Below are 11,624 nucleotides of genomic sequence, written 5' to 3' on the forward strand. Positions count from 1 at the left end.
ATATTTTACAAATTAACCACTGCTTTTGGGAAAATGCAGGCTAGTTGAGTTTTCAGAACTACCAAAATCTTGAAGGACTCAACGGAAATTGAAAGTGCCTAAACCCTGTTTTACTCATCCCCGACAGACCCACCAGTGCTGCCTCATGAAAAGAAATTATGCTTACATTCACAGCCATTGAGATATCTGCAGCCAAGCGACCCAGAACCAGTGCTTAATTTGAGCCGGTGGCGCTCGGCACCTAATGGTCAACACTGGTGCTTGTGACAGTCTGCCACAAGGTGACAGAGATGACCACTACGACAGGTAGTTATTAATTCGTTAAACATTTAAAATGACTTATATGCATGACATCGTAAAGTCCCTGAAAGACTCCAGTGGCCCATAGCCCCTTTCTGTCTTTCCCTCTTTCCCTGCCACTTTCGACACACTCTTGAAATGCCCAGCTATACACGAAGCTGTGTTTTTTTTGTGGCTCAGAGGATCACCCGTTCAGAAGATTACTAGCTTGCCAGGCAACATAGTGCCAGGTTCATCGTCGGTAAACAGTGCCACCCTGCGGTATAATGCGGTATAAAAAACGCTATTCAGCACTCTGAGTGTTAGAATTATTACATTGGAGTTGCTTCACCTTTACCGATCCAAGGAAATACCTGAACTGTGCTGCACTTTATTTTACATAAAAAAGAAGCACTATTGTATCACCTTCTGACAGGTTTCCCTATACATATCTTAAACTTCTCTGTCCATGTCCTAGTTATTTAGATTTAGTTTTTTTAGATTTGCTTAAAATGTTTTTGTTGAATGTTTTTGTACAGAAAGACACGAGTTCGAGCTTATTTCTGATGTTCGGTCAGTTCATTATTTACAATATTAGCAAGTGACACTTTCTCCGCGGCTGCATGTCAGTGTTACAAACCCCAAAAAACTCAAGTAATTCTGAATGTACCTATAGAAATTGACTGATTGGACACCGGAAGGCCAGGACCAGTGTCATCTCTGTCGCTAAGACACATTCCCAGTCTGGGCTGGCTTTAGGGTGGCGACCGGTGCAGCCGCAGTGGGCGCCGACCTTGAAAGGTGTGTGTGTGTGTGTGTGTGTGTGGGGTGGGGGGCCCAAACCAGGAACTGATCAATTCCAAACAGACGGCAGAAACATGCGGGCTCGCTTCAGTATCGACACAGCTCCTGGCCAGGGCACAAGTCGTAAAAAAAGAAGTGGGGGGACGCTGACGTCACGACAGGAAGTGACGTCACGAAAGGTGGCTTGCACCATCAGACTCCTTGCCTCCTCTCGCTCACCCCTTAGATGCGATTGCATCAGAGAAGCCAGCGCATGAGCAGCGTTCTGAATGAGCTCCGATCTCGCCCCAGAGAGGCCAAAGAGTGAATGTGTTGCTCTATTTGCTCCAGTTATCGAGCTCCCGCTAAAATAAGTAGGGGGGCGCCGTCCACCTGCGTGGTACCCGTACTCGAGCTCTGCTACTGGCTGCTGATTACTGGGAGACTATAAGCAAACATATTAGCTACCTTTTTTTATGTCAAACTGCATCCTGTTTACGATTGCTTCGCTGGTATTGAAGTAGGCGGACCAGACCTTGAGAACCAAAAATGGGGCATTTTGAAAAAATAGAAGGACTACAATTTTACACCAACAGTGCTGCGCAGAATGACCTCTTATCAGCATAGGAACACAGAAGAAGCACTAAGAAAATAAAAAGAATGTACTTTCTAAATCAGCATCATGCCTGTTAATTTAATGTCTTTCTTATAACAGCTGCTAACTGGCACAAGTTTAGAACACCTAATAAGTGCCTCTCACTGATTTCAGTAGAACCCCTCTAAAAACAGGGACACGAGCCAAAATTGCCGAATTAATCTGCCGGGACAGGTGGTGAAAACCTGGGGCTGTCCAGGCAAATCCGGGACACCTTGTCACCCTACATTAAGGCCAACTTAAGCCAACTAACTAAATCTGTAACATCTAAATCTGAAGTATGTTCTATAACTCGCAGGGAAGACTCAATCAGATACATCTATTGACTCCCCCTTTCTAAAGTCCGGCAACTTCCACAACCTGCCCGCAGCTTTTTTAACTGCTAACATGGCAATAAGTGAACTTGGTGGGGCTGATACTCGAAATTTGGTAACCATCTCAGGCACTGGCGTAACGAAAAGTGAGGGGGCTACCCTGCACGGTACTTAGAGGGGCTCCCTCCGGGCTCAATCAGGAGCTCTCCGGCAAGAGTGCAGTGCCGAGGGGTGTGGAAAATTAGTGCGTTTTGGTGAACATTATCTGCGCCATCTTGCCTCTTCCCCTGATGCCACACTTTTGTCGTGCGCGCCCGCCATTTTAAGATGCCCCGATCAGAACAAACCCTTTTGCATGCCGCTGGCCCCTGACATAGCCCTTTGCCTTCGCTAAGCCTGCACGCTGACCACCCCCTGCTTGCACCTGCCTTGAGTCATAAACCCCTCTTCGGCACTGCTCTGCCCCAGGCCCTCATCCTGTTCCCAGCGCGACACCTCCCTGCTTCCCCGTCATGACCTCCGGCCCTTTTTGATGCAAACCCCTTTTTCCCGTGTGCCCGTTTGTCTTCCCCGTTCCCAGGCCGACACCTAGCTCTGCCGATACCAATCTCTTGCCCCTCCCCCTACAATAGGAAGCTTCCCTCCTCAAAGGACCCCCGAGATGATCAAAGCCCCCCCCCATCCCACGAGATCCGATCGAAACCCGCACACTCCGTGAATCGGCGGAATACCCAGCTGCGCAATGATCATCACCTGTTGTGAACGGGGCGGGGACTTCCACTGTAGCCTTGCATGGGAACGGGCTGGGAAGGGGGGATTCTGAGGATGTCTTTCCGTACATCAAAGTATCAACGAGAATGTGTTACATGTAATAAAGAGATAAACTTGTGTATAAGAGGCCAGGCCTCCGGGATGCAGTTAGAGCACCTCAGAACGATACCTTCTGTCCGTTTCGTTGTGTTCTCCTCCGGAGAGAATAAAAAAAACCTTGTTTCCTGCTTTTCAGTCTCCAGCGCCTGCCTCTTCATTGATTTAAATAACTAGAGGGTCACAGAGGCAATACCGCCGGGCAAATATCGATTGTCCCCGACCCGATTGAACTTTTTACAATTGGCGTCCCAAGCGTGGGGCCCATCAGCGACTCGTGGATCCAGTGGGAGAGGTCCCGACGACAGAGTGAACGACTGCAACGATCGGGAGAGCTCTTGCCCAATAGACCCTCGTCTGGCAGCCGATCATCCGAACTTCACTAGTTCCGAACAGACCTCTCTCGAGTGATCTACGGTCCTGACTGGGAACCATCAGGAGTGCCGTGAGAAATACGAGAAAAAGAGGACGATCGGGCGCTGGATTCGGAAGACAAGAAACTGTCCACATGGTCCGGGTAAGGTCGTGTTGCCACGACAAGTTGCGAAATTTGTTTTGATTGCTTGATTGTTCAAAATACTAGTATTGCTCTGTTTTTTTTTATTTAGAGATTCACTGTCTGCAAACGGAGAAACAACAGGCTCCCTCTCCCTTTGCAAGCAGTGGAGGATAGGTAGGATAGCAGCCGTGCTTGTTCTTTTTCTCCCCCACTCAATAATTGCTTGAAACTGAACTGTTGTTCACAAACTATTGTTTCCTGGAGATTCCCTGTCTGCAAGCAGGGAAGAGACCACCCTTTTTTGCAGATAGTGAAAAGGGTAGGTAACGCAGATCTTTGCGGTCCTACTCATTCTCCCCATTGTTATTTATTGGTCGTTTGGTTTTATATATTTTTTTTGATCCATGAGGTATTCACTACCTGCAAACAACGTAGAATAGAAATATTCTGTCTAGTCTTTGCACCTAGTGATAAGATAGGCAGTGCTGACTTTTTAGTCCCTCGTTACGAGCCGTCATGTCTGTCTTCTCCCCACTGATAAATAGCCTGTTTAGCCCGGACCGGGTGTTAGAGGTGGACCACATAGCTCCACTAGAAGGCACCCCTAATAAGGACATGTTCATAAACTATGGGTTAGTCACCATAGCTTATAATAAATTATGGCACAGGTATACCGAAGATAGCCAAGACAAACAGTGGCCACTGGCAGGATCCTTTGACCTTGATAAAATAGAAACGTTAGAAATAGCCCTTCGAAATAATAAGACGACGCCAATTATGCTCGACAGTCTCGGTATGTGGCGCAGAGAGGCTACGAAACGACAGAGAAAAGACGAGGATAAACCAAGTAGGGAAATATACCGACAGGACAACCCCAGGACACCGCTACCCACAACTTATCCCCCGACACTATGCAAAGGACGACCAGACTTAGGGTCAGACCAATGCGCTTTTTGTAGGTATGTCGGACACTGGAAAGCCCAATGCCCGACTCTACTGAGCGTGAGTAAAGGCAAAGGGCCGACAAGAACGACAGACCGACAGTACGAGAAAAGGCGCGAGACAGAGAAGAACCCGACTTACATAGACAGACCAGACAGAACCACCACGTTTGATTATGCCCGATGGCACAGATTTCGCCAGGAAAATCTCAGCGGCATGCTCAAGTTCTCCTAGGTCGGGCAATGTCAAGACGGGAACCCAGCCTCGTTTAAAATTCACAGACGGAAAGAGATAATTATGACCAATAACTGTTTTTATATTTGTCTTGGGTCTTTGTATGTCGTACTTGTACTGTCCCCCGTCTGAGTTCGTGTGTATGTAATGTACAAATCTGCGTCATCCCTCTACACGTGTTTCCGTGTTACTCGACCCCTGTTAGCAGAAACTTAGCATAAAAGCAACCTGGAAAGAAAGAAATGATAAAACAAAATCCGTAGACCATTAATAAACTTGAACTTTTAATTTAACACAACAAACAAGGAATAATAACGATAAACTGTAGAAAATGAAAGTCAAACAGAACATTCGCCCCCCCCCCATTCTGGAACCTTCCAAAGTAGGGCAGGGTTACGGCTACGCCCAACCAACGGCAACCCATATAAGGCGAGCCCCGCCGCCAACTCTTGGTCAGGAAATCTTAACGTATGGGGGAGCCGGAGGAGAGGCAGGAGCCCGCAGCCTGGGCATTTGCAGGTAGTCCCGCCACATGTCTCCTTGGCCGGCCGCAACGGGCCTGGAAAGACTAAGGTAGTCCCGCCACATGTCAAGAGGAGAGCGAGGCACCTCTTCCTTTTCTCTTCCGTCACAGCCGCAGCAGTCCTGGACGGCGGGATGTCCTGCACGTACCTCCACAACAATTTGTCCAAGTTGGGCTGGGAGGGAGAGGCGACGCGGACGAGCCTCTCCCACCTCCACCGGTAGGAGGTTTCCCAGCCCCCAGCCCGACGCCGAACACCCCCAGTCAGGCGATGGTGCCCATACTTCCACAGCACCGGACACACCATGGTGGCACCCCAGTACTTGCGCAGCACCGAACGTACAATGGTGGCACCCCAGTATTTGCGCAGCACCGAACGTACAATGGTGGCACTTGGGGAACACCGGATGTGGAGAGGCCTTCATGCGGGGCGATGAAAAGGAGCGGCATGGAGTGCACCGGGAGAAGGAGACGATGTGAACGAGTCTCCCTCGCCCCCCCAGGTGGGGGCATCACAGCTGCACCCCAGCTGGACGTCCCGCTCTCACAAAACAGGGACCTCTTCCTTTCACTCCGAAGGGTCTCTTCCATTCTTGCAAACTCGACGAGAGTGGCCCCTGTAGGGCCTCAAAATGGCGTCTGGATCCGCTGGAAGGCGGGCCCCGGCCACTAGAGTAACTTTGGCCAGCCGTATAACTCGAACATTTGTCCCATGGAGCACGAGCCCCCATCTCCGACAGCATCTCCGCAGCCTTGAAGATCATACAAAGGTCCCCGGCGGAGCCTTCGGCCTTTGCAGGTTTCCGGTAAGGGACGGCTGCCTCGATCGCCAACGAAACTAACATGACATTGCCACACCTTCTGTTAGCGTGAATTCTAGAACTGCCGAAAAGGACTCTGGTCCAAACTGCCAGTAATGGAAACATTTCCCCCTGATGCTGCTTCCGGACTGTGCCGGCCCCGCCCAAAATGGCGCTGGTATCAATCGGAACTTACGAACACCTCGTGGTGTTCCTTCGCACTAATATAAACTTGATGTTCTGAGATTTTTGTGATCCTTTGTACACTTGGCTAGAAAAGACAAGGAGAGCTCACTCGACGAACAGTATGAAAGAATCCCCATTACAAATGTTGATTACAAATGTACACTGTATTATATTTTTATAACCGATGTAAACCCCATTTACGACGCACACGTACGGTATGCATATAGGAAATCTGATTACAACTATTGTGATTATGCTTCTGAATTATGAAATATATGCCCCCGAACCCCCAGCCAATTAATAGACGTTTTAGTCTCTTACAAATGAATGAGTAAAACTTTCCGATGTTTTTATTGTTGCAAACAACACCCCCCACTGTACGCACTTTAGCCATTGCCACGACCGACCAAATACGACCACACCCTCCTAATCCATATGCTGAAATGAATTTGCAAAATAAAGTCTTTGAAACTATGGACGGGTATTGCATGCTTTATTTTAAAACAATATGGGATGGGTAGGAAAGTTCTTTTTCTGTGCACCCTACTCTGCTCTCTCTTTAAGGTTAAAGGAAGATGGTTGCCCAGCCCTGGAGGACGGATCGGATCGACAACACGACACTCCGCCTTAAAAGTACGCGACTGACTCATGAACTCTCGCGTAGAGGAAGACCGTGACTTCCAAGGATGGGTAAAACGAATGGTGTAAATGAGGGAATGTAAAAGGAGGGTGAAATGAAATAATGTAAATATTGTAAAGTACAACGTTCCAAAGTAGCAGGGACCCAAGAACCGAAGAACTTTAGAACGCCACGGCGTTGAAAGAGGTTTAAGGATCCCGATAGTGAGATATATCCTTTGACTAGATACCTCGCACTAGGCACCTCTGGTTTCCTTTTTGTGTTTCCCCGCACACGCCCTACATGAACACACTACCCCCCCTCGACTCCGAAAACCATATCCCCGGGGACCCTGCCCCAAGGAGGAAAGACAAGTAAGAGGTAAGTAAAGGACTTATGAATCCATGTATTTGAATGCGCGCGAATGCTGTCTCCCCCACCCCCCCCCTTTTTTCCTTCCTCTGCAGGTTACATCAGAGATTACAGCCAAGGTGTGGCGAAGATCTGAGACCTTGCCATGTCTAAATCACAACCTGATAAAAAGTGATCACCCTTAAACCAGACCGGACGAATGAACCCCTGTCACGTATGATGCGAAACTGTGAGGGAATGTGTGTGTGTGACTGAGGCGTTGACCCAACTGGTCAAAGGACCGAGAATGCGAGAAAGTGCGACAAAATGGTACCTCCTTTTTTCTTCTTTCCTTTTCTCAAAGCACGTCCCCTCTACCCTGTCTAATGCTCAAACTGCATGATTACAAGATTCTAACGCGGACTCGTGAATACCCTTTACTGTGTAATGCACTAAATAGCCTTTCTTGAATGCACTGCCGCCCTCTCTGTTGCACGTGTACTATTTAGCCTGCCGTTGCACTCTCTCTCTCTCTCTCTCTCTCTCTCTCTCTCTCTCTCTCTCTCTCTCTCTCTCTCTCTCTCTCTCTCTCTCTATTTTTGCACTACCACTCTTCCGAGTGGTTAGCCCCGAAATTGGCAGATTGCCACCCCTAGCACACCACCTAATTGGCTTCAAATACCGTCAGTATTTGCACAAACGCTTGTCTTTAATACAATCACCCTGAGGCCGCGTCATTACCTCTCCTTTTCCGCTAGAAGTCAATGAACCCCGGTTGGGCCGTAAGGGAAAGGACAGGTAAGACGACAGAGGTTCCCTAATCTGGCCCGAAATAAGGGAACTACATGTCAACGACTCCTATAGTATAAAACAAGGACCTCAGAATACGCGACCCTCCCCTCCCCGAATCGTCGCAATACCCAAACCAGAAAAACGATCACCCCCGTTACCTCCCCTGTCTATGTCCCTGGTTGTTTCCCATAAAACCCCTGTCCTTCCTAGTTAAGTAACCGGGCTGTAAAAGGTTACGTAGGACCCAGAATGATGTTTTACAAGGTTAACAGACTAGACCAAGGTAAAGAAATCATCAAAATGAACCCCGCAGTAGTTGAAAAACAGGATGCACCGATAGAAAGGAAATGTTTAGCCCTGTTCGTCTCTCAGCAAAATACCTGTGTAGTACCATGTTGACGACTCACTGTACCCTTTTGTAAATGTGAAACTCTAGAGAACGGCATATCTTTGCCAGATTTGTCTCCCGAAGGTGGGTTACCATCAGATGAACTGTCATGCCTGTAATAAATGATTATGAAGGAAAGTCGTAGTAAATCCAACAGGTCCGCCACCGGTCATTCATATGCCAGTTGTGAACATTAACTATAACGGACATTTTCATTCTTTGCCTGGAGCTGGGAGAGAAATAGACTTTTTGATTATCTTCATCTGCAAATTTTCTAAAGACTGTCTTTTCAAACTTGTTTAAGGGTACTGCTGTTGGAGGAGAGAAGGACCGGATGTGGGAGCACGAGGCCCGACTGCAGACTAAGGGACACCCGCGACATTAGCCAAGGCGAGACCACGACTGAAAGGAGCTACAGGACGAGGCACTGTTTTCGACAGCATGAAAAGAAAGGGTCGACCTGATGCCCCTGCTCGACGTCCAGTGCCTGTCGACAAGTCCCCGCTCTCTGAATTCCGTCGCACGCCCGCCCATTTGAAGTCTCTCGTTCCCCTAGTTTGTTCCCAATTTGGCCTTGCTCCATCCCCCTTTTTCCTCTGACCTACCCTATGGACTGTTTTGAACGCTCTTCTTCCATCGGAACTTTCTGACAATCACCTCAAAGGACACAGGGCGAAAAGGACCTTTCCGACCAGAAACGCGAGGAAAGGGTCGTGCCCTGCAACGCAGAACTTAGAACAGAGCTGGACTTGTAGCTCCACCGCCGGTGCTCAACAGCGCCAACGAAAGACCACAAAGAACAATGAGAACTCATAAAACTTCGAACATTCGACATCTTCAACCACCGTTTTGCTACGCCTCATTTCTCTCCCAGCCGCCATTGTATTGATCCTGCTCCAATCCGAATCTGAAACATGTATTAACCTGCCAGTTCACGTTATGATATGTACTTGCTGCTCGCCGTTTTTGTATTTCATTCCTATGACTTTCCTGCTTTATCAAAAAGGTGCACCTCCTAAAAAAAAACTAGAAACCTCAAAATGTATTGTTTACAACTCTTTTCCATCTCGGGTTCCTACCGTTTTCTTTCTCATGCCCACCACAGTAGAACCGAATAGAAAATGAACCAGCAAGATGTCTTGAATATGTTAAAGGGAGGACTGTGGAAAATTAGTGCGTTTTGGTGAACATTATCTGCGCCATCTTGCCTCTTCCCCTGATGCCACACTTTTGTCGTGCGCGCCCGCCATTTTAAGATGCCCCGATCAGAACAAACCCTTTTGCATGCCGCTGGCCCCTGACATAGCCCTTTGCCTTCGCTAAGCCTGCACGCTGACCACCCCCTGCTTGCACCTGCCTTGAGTCATAAACCCCTCTTCGGCACTGCTCTGCCCCAGGCCCTCATCCTGTTCCCAGCGCGACACCTCCCTGCTTCCCCGTCATGACCTCCGGCCCTTTTTGATGCAAACCCCTTTTTCCCGTGTGCCCGTTTGTCTTCCCCGTTCCCAGGCCGACACCTAGCTCTGCCGATACCAATCTCTTGCCCCTCCCCCTACAATAGGAAGCTTCCCTCCTCAAAGGACCCCCGAGATGATCAAAGCCCCCCCCCATCCCACGAGATCCGATCGAAACCCGCACACTCCGTGAATCGGCGGAATACCCAGCTGCGCAATGATCATCACCTGTTGTGAACGGGGCGGGGACTTCCACTGTAGCCTTGCATGGGAACGGGCTGGGAAGGGGGGATTCTGAGGATGTCTTTCCGTACATCAAAGTATCAACGAGAATGTGTTACATGTAATAAAGAGATAAACTTGTGTATAAGAGGCCAGGCCTCGGGGATGCAGTTAGAGCACCTCAGAACGATACCTTCTGTCCGTTTCGTTGTGTTCTCCTCCGGAGAGAATAAAAAAAACCTTGTTTCCTGCTTTTCAGTCTCCAGCGCCTGCCTCTTCATTGATTTAAATAACTAGAGGGTCACAGAGGCAATACCGCCGGGCAAATATCGATTGTCCCCGACCCGATTGAACTTTTTACAGGGGGCCTATTGGAGCTAGAGGCCCCCCCGCACCGCGGGGGATGCGGGGGCCTGTGTTACGCCCCTGATCTCAGGGGAGAGAAAGATGGCGCGGAGGCCTGGAATTGGTCGGGCAGCGGAATTTTCTAGCAGGTAGGGGTGGGGCACAAGGACACGGAAGAAGTTAGTGCCTTATTTACAAGCCTCTTGCTCCACTTTTGCGTAATTTTTAACATGGGTAAAGTGACGTACGGGTGGCGCAAGGAGCTTGTAAATAAGCCCCTTAGTGTTTTTCAGGAAGTGAGGAAGACGCGATCAGTTGAGATCACAAAGTTGAAAGTGCTGAAGACAAGGTCACTGGCGAGATGTCTTGCTTCAGTGTGGGCCCTCACCTTAAGGCCAGGTAACTAGGCTGATGATGGCTCTAAGCTGGAGGCGATTTAAAAAATAGCAGGAGTAGCGTTTGAGGGAAAGCTGTTGGGCAGTTATGCACCATAGGCAAAAGAGCTAGGCAGTAGGATTCCAGAAGGTTGGGCAAGGCAGATAGGGAATAGGAAGTGAATACAGAACCGTTGGGATGGACAGTGCTGTAGAGGGTAATGGCGGTGTTGCCCAACATTTTTTTATTTGGATGCAGGAAAGGTGGTCCTTTTTTCCTTACTGACGATATGGTAGTTTTTCGAGGCATTTCAGGTATCGAAGGTATCGAAGTGGAGGTAAGGGTTGCCAAGGAAGATATAGAATGTGCAGTGGAAAACTGTAACCGTACAAAGGATAAATACAAATCAATGAGTGAAGGGAACATTGGTACTGCTGAAAGTCAACCGGTAGCATATTTGTGTGTATTATATTGGGGGAAGTACTACCTCAGAAAAGGTATAGCCCCAATTGGATATATCTTTAGACATTGTGGTGGTTCCATAGTAATGGTGTTCCAGCTTCTGACTGTCTTAAGGAAAGTATCGAAGAAGCTGGGGTTACCTGGTGAGGCCTCTGAGATGCGCTCTTTTAGGATTGGGGTAGCGACAGAGGCTGGGTGGAGAGGCTGGTCAGGACCAAGAAGTTGGGTAGATGACCATCAGATTTTTATAGGTGTTAAGTGCACACTGGCACATAAGACTGTTGATTTTGTGGTATATTTGTGTTCTCGTGGCTTTTTCAATGTTCCATCACTGCTCCATCGAAAGATATATGACAATGCGGATATGGGATCACTCATTTGTGAAATAGGTGGAGAACCAGGCAGTTATATGGAGACATGGGAGATAACTAGGCTTAGACGAGACAGGAATATGGGTGGAGAAGTAGAGAAAGGCGGTTGAAATGGCGAGAGGTGCTACCACCTTAGACAGGATGCTGGGCAGAGAGGGTTGTC

The sequence above is a fragment of the Lissotriton helveticus genome, chromosome 6, assembly GCF_964261635.1.
Source record: "Lissotriton helveticus chromosome 6, aLisHel1.1, whole genome shotgun sequence".
NCBI classification, from domain to species: Eukaryota; Metazoa; Chordata; class Amphibia; order Caudata; family Salamandridae; genus Lissotriton; species Lissotriton helveticus.